General features: G+C 41.4%; 1 protein-coding gene across 3 annotated transcripts in view; it reads right to left on the reverse strand.

Annotated features, from left to right (window-relative positions):
* Positions 1-2,062, reverse strand: part of LOC126398537 (triadin-like) — a 30,838-nt gene extending 28,776 nt beyond the window's left edge. For all 3 annotated transcript variants that reach the window (XM_050057967.1, XM_050057966.1, XM_050057965.1), the window contains exon 1: positions 1,606-2,062. The gene's annotated coding sequence lies outside the window, so the exon portion shown is untranslated. The remainder of the gene's footprint in view (positions 1-1,605) is intronic.
* Positions 2,063-6,000: the final 3,938 nt, after the last annotated feature.

The raw sequence follows: 6,000 nt of genomic DNA on the forward strand, positions 1-6,000 counted from the left end.
AATTGCGTTCCGTGGTGCCCTTTGACCCGGTGCATCACTGAAGGCCACACTGACTTTGTCACATGATGGAGGCGAGCCAGGTCTCACTCCAAAGTCATTGAAATCCAGCGCTTGGGCAGTGGCTTACAGCGTCAGAAGCTAACAAACAAAGGCATCCTTTAATGTCGGCATGATACACGGCTGGTTGCAGTTATAGTTTAACAGCGCCTGGGGGCGTCAGGGAGAAACACGATGGGACGAGGATGAAAGTTAAGGCAGCAAAAATGGGGTGAGTGGAGGGTTGGTGTATGGGTCTAACAAACGCCGACTTTCACCCGAGAGAGAGGTGTTTGTGTCCCATAATATTCTAAAGCCAAACCCTGTTCTTTTTTCCTAAACGTAACCACGTGCTTTTGTTGTTGAAGGAAAAGAAATGTCAATGCATGGTGTAGTACCGACATAATGCGTTTATTTTGAAAGAGACAGTAAATTTCCCGTGAAAACGTAAGTGTATCTTGAAAGAAGACAATGCATGTAACAGGCAGAACTTGACACGGTGTCCCAGAACATCAACAACCAACACACCCAGGGTACCTTGCACGTCGTATGTGGACATGGGAAGTCAATGACCAAACATTGATATGTGACGAGGTCGGAGTGAGAATGTGTTGTGGAGGCAGACGATAAGACGCTGTTTGGCCCCATGAATGAAACATTTACATTTACAAAACGCCCAGATGGAACTGTAGATAGGGTTACCATTCTCTGTGAGTACGAAATCTTACCATCGGAGTACGTCAAGCCTGAAATTTCCCCTCAACACAAAGCATTTAGCAGCAAACCCGGACGTCCGGGCTAGCACAGCCTCTGATGCTAGCGTTAGCAGCCAGCCTCGTCAAGCCACACTCGACCAGTTGTTCAGACTGAGTAAGTCTATGCAGACCAGTTTCGGAGGTAGAGGACAGGGGGACAGTTGTGTCTGAAAACCAGCAGCTTTACTGTGAAACATCTGTCAGAATTAATACTTTCACAGCAAAAGTTGATGTATATGATTGATTTAGATTAATTAATCACAAAGCATTAATTTAATTAGATTAATTTCTTTAATCGCTTCACAGTTCTAGTTGTTACTTCACATTTTATTTCTCTGCTTGACGACTTCTTGAAATCCCTGTTTTTAAATATTTGGTTTTTCTTTTATTGTATTGTATTTTTTAAAGCAACTTGTGACTGGTTTTTAAAGGCCCATTGTTTGTTGTTTTTATTATAAATGTGAAGATAAATCAATGTGACTTAGGTAATGTGTGCAGCACACTTCAACACCTAAGAGAAGACATGATTAAGTATCAACAGGAGCTTTATATAGCTTACATGTACTGTTATAACACAACTAGTCATTCGTTTTGGTTTATTTGATTGTAACATTAAAATTCCTTAAGCACCATTAAAGTTGCAGTTCCTGACTTTATAAAGTTTGGGTGTATCTCATCAGTAGCAGCTAACCTTTAACAGGTGTTTAAAATGGCAGTAAGGCAGAATAACTGCACAGACCTCCAGCATTTTATAACATCAGCGTCAGATCATTATTATAAAGTTCAGCCACAGTGACATGGATTTTTACACTACCTTGGGCTTTGAGTCTGCTGGATGTTCAGTGATAACCTTCAGTCCTTCAAAGGCTCTGGAAATACACCGTTACCATAGAAACGCGCATGTAACTCCTTCGTTAAATCCTCTTTGGCCCCGGTTGATTGTGAGAAAAAGACGATGGAGGCAACACTCAAATCCGGCAGCAAAAAGCGCACAGCAATTGTGGTTAAGCTGGATCACAGCAGGTCTAAAAATACACTAAAACCTTCCCCACAGGAGAAAAATCCAAGGAACGAAATCCAGTAAATACTTCTTTGTTTTTTGCTTTTATTGTTCTTGTTAATTTCAAAATTCTGCACGGTTTCAGCTTGTTTCCAGGAAATTCTTGAGTCAAAGTTTCAGAGCTTAAGCTGGTTAATTGCTGAGCGAGTGGGACAGAAAGAGAGAGGCCGACAGAGAGGAGAGGGGTTGACCTACTGAGAGTCACCCTGCCCCCTCTGAGGGTCCAAAATAGAGAGACAGTGGGAGTGAAGGGAGGGGAGAGACAGAGGAGTGGAAGAAACCCGGGTGTATAGGAGCAAAAGATTAAGAGAAGGAGACAGGAGGAAAGAATAAAGTGAAGACATGAAGGTCTAACAGTCTCCTGTGCTGTGTGTGTCGGAAACACAGAACGTATTAATCATGTTATAATGATGGAGGCAGCCAGCGGCAGCGAACAGCTGATGTTCCATCAGTGTTTCCTCCTCTGAGAGGCTCATTACTCCATTCCTGACCTCACCTTTACTGACCTGTCCAATCCCCATACACCTGTAAAGTGACTTAAGTGGTGCCATCATTAATTTTCTTTCATTTATCATAGTATTATTTGACAGTGTTAAAGGTCCAGTGTGTAGGATTGGGGGGGATATACTGGTGGAAATGGAATATAATTGGTATATTTTCTTAATATTAGATAGGACAGTTTAAGTATAAAGGAGGGGGGGGTAAGGGGTACAGGCTGTAATTGAACCCACAGCCACAGCAGCAAGGACACTGCCTTTGTACATAGCACACCCACTCTACCCACTCACCTAGTGGGCGCCCCAGACAGAACAAATTCAGGCTTTAGAATCTTACGGGACACAAACACTGCTCTCTCGGGTGAAAGTCTGTTTGTTGGACCCATCCACCACTCCCCCCACCCGCCCCACTTGGACTTTTGACGCCTTAACTTTCGTTCTTGTCCTGCCGCGTTTCCCTCTGACACCGCTGGGCGCATTTAAACTATTATGGCAACCAGCCGTGTATCATGCCGACGTTAAAGGACAGCTTTTTTCAACAGTCAAAGTCACTGCCCAAGCGTTGGATTTCGACGACTTCAGAGTGAGACCAGGATGGCCAAACAGCATCAAAGAATCACTTGGATGCGAAACTGCTTTATTCAGTGTTTTTACCAATTTTAATCACCTGGTATATTTATTTTAAAGAGGACAACACCTCCCTATAAAAACCTCCTGAACATCTGGATCAGAAATAACCTGAGCACACATTTGCAGGTGCTGGGCTAGTGGCCTAGTGGACAAGCCAAAGAGCGTAGCAGAAACACTAATTTGTAACGTGGAACTGCTTTGTGAAATGTTTTTACCGGTTAAAATCTACTGGTCTGTTTGTTTTGGAGAGGAAGAAACCTCTGTGGATGCTCCTGGTAAAAACCTCCTGCGTAAATACTGAAGGAATTCTAACCGGGAGAAGTTTCAGCTGGTTGCAATCTGCAGTTCTCACCACCAGATGTCACTATATCTCCCTAAATCTCACACACTGTCCCTTAGAATAATTGGTAGGTCCCCAAATAACAACAGCACCAGCACTTTTTACACAGCAGGAGACCAGATATATTAATTTGTGCCCACAGCTACAACTACAACAAAAATAAAGTCCTCACAACTTCAAACTTCTAAACCTCCCCTCCATTCTTGCACCTCCTCCAGGGGAAACTTATTTCCTCCTAAGTGCCCTGCCTTGTCAAGCAGAGGTCAAAGTGAGGAGTAAATAAGTGAATAAATATCTAGTTGAGCCCCATGTGACTTCTTAAGCCCTGTCAGAACCTGTTTTTGAGGCCCAGTTTAAACGAGGGAGGGTGTGTGTGTGTGTGTGTGTGTGTGTGTGTGTGTGTGTGTGTGTGTGCAGTGGGAAGAAGTAACCTGACCCCCAGTCTTGCCCTGGGAGCCTGCACTGCAGAGGCTATAATTAGAGATACAGACAGCAGCTGGTGTTAACATTGGACTGGACTGCTTTATATGTAGGGCACACAGAGGGGGCTGAGGGCTGGAGGACACAACACACGCACACACACACACACACACACACACACACACAAAAGCAAACACACAAAAACCACATACACACAAAATTTAGGTCCTATCTTGTGTAAGCTCGTACACAGTAAAAAGTTAGGGACTGTGAAAATTATCAGAGTGGAGCTTAACTTTATGATTCACTTCCCAAACATTATTAAAATGCAGTCAATTCAGATTTCCTTCATTTTCAGGCTGGTTTTGTGGATTTGGAGCTAAATGTTGTGCCTGGGGCACGTCGTGTATTAATGATACTCGTTACCTGGAGAGGTTGGAAAAAGATATACGTTTCTTCCCTGTTCCAAATCCAAAATCAAACCCTGAAAAGTGTAGGGTTAGCTAGCTAGCTACTGAAGATATAGCCTACTGAATGTATACACATGCTGCTTTTGCTTTTTAATGATTATAACAGTGGAACAAAGACCCACCCTGCTGTACAGGAACCAGTGAAGGGAAGCAGGGAAACTTTGCTGATATTCAACCAGCTGTGTGTCATCACAGTGTGCGCAGATGAACATGTTTGACTTTGACATGTCAGATAGCTGCCACACACACACACACACACACACACACACACACACACACACACACACACACACACACACACATACACCCCAACACCCGAGAGAGATGCTCTGATGAAACCAACCATCCAAAGTAATTCTGATGAAACTAACAGCAATCAACAAGAACAACACTCGTATCTGTGCTACAGTACTCTGTGTGTGTGTGTGTGTGTGTGTGTGTGTGTGTGTGTGTGTGTGTGCGTGCGTGTTGGTTCGACAGAGAGAAACATCCTGAATTATTCTTCCCTCCATGTGTAACTGGAGATATTAAAGAGTTAACAACAGAAACGTCCTGGTAGCTCTGAGATTTTGAAAGGTTTTATGATACTTTCCTTCTGAGCATCACTCTCGGAGTTGAAGGATATTTTTGTCTCTCTGACGTTCTCAGCTCTTCACAGCTCCTTTGGGCCCTGTCGAAGGTTCAGAACCTCGGACAGCGGCAGAGATATCCGGTCCTGCTGATGCCTGTTCATGCATTGGAAGCTGTTCTCATCATTTTGAAATACTAAGTCGTTTTTCTGAGAAAGTTTTTCATATATTTAGAGATTCTGAGTCACAATTTTAAGAAAGTTTCTCACTATTCTGAGATACTGAGTCAATATTTTCATACTTAGTCATTATTTTGTGAACGCTTCTCATTATTTTGAGATACCAAGGTATAATTTCAAGAAAACTTCTCATTATTTTAAGAGATTTCTCACTATTCTGAGATACCGAGTCATTATTTTCACATGGATTCTCAAGTTCTTGAGATACTAAATAATTTTTTCAAGGGCTTTTTTCATTATTTTAAAACACTAAGTATTTTTTTTCAGTGAAGTTTCTCATTATTTTGAGAAAGTTTTTTATTAATCTAAGATACTGAGTCATTATTTTAACAAAGTTTCTCGTAATTTTAAAACACTATGTAATTTTTTTAAAGGAAGCTTCTCATTATTTTTAGATAATTTTAAGAAAACTTATCATTATTTTAATAAAGTTACTCATTATTTTGAGACAATAAGTTTTTTTTTAAAGAAAGTTTCTCATTAATTTGAACAAGTTTCACATTGTTTTGAGATACTTAGTCATTATTTTCATACTAAGACATTATTTTGCGGAAGCTTCTCATTATTTTGAAGTACTGAGTGATTTTTCAAGAAAGTTTCTCATTAATTTGAGATACTAAGTCAAACGTTTCTGTCATGATCCTGTGTTTTCGTTTATATTATGTTATCCTATGGACTTTGTTTTCTGATTGTGTTCCTTGTTTCATGTTCATTATTCATGTTTAATGTGTTTCCTGTTTTATTTTGTAGATTATCTCCTCATGTGTCATGTCTGGTTTTACTTCCTGTCTTTGTGTGTTTTCCCGCCTGTTTTCTGTCACACCTGTCTCGTTAGTCCTTCCCTGTTCCCTTCACACCTGTTCTGTATTAGTCTTCTTTGCCCCACCCTAGTGTTCCCCTCCACACCTTTGTTGTTAGCCAATCCCCATTTCCCTCCTTTTGCCCATGTCCTCCTACTCCCGCTGTGTCGCGTTCTTTCAATTA

The sequence above is a fragment of the Epinephelus moara genome, chromosome 12, assembly GCF_006386435.1.
Source record: "Epinephelus moara isolate mb chromosome 12, YSFRI_EMoa_1.0, whole genome shotgun sequence".
Taxonomy (NCBI): Eukaryota; Metazoa; Chordata; class Actinopteri; order Perciformes; family Serranidae; genus Epinephelus; species Epinephelus moara.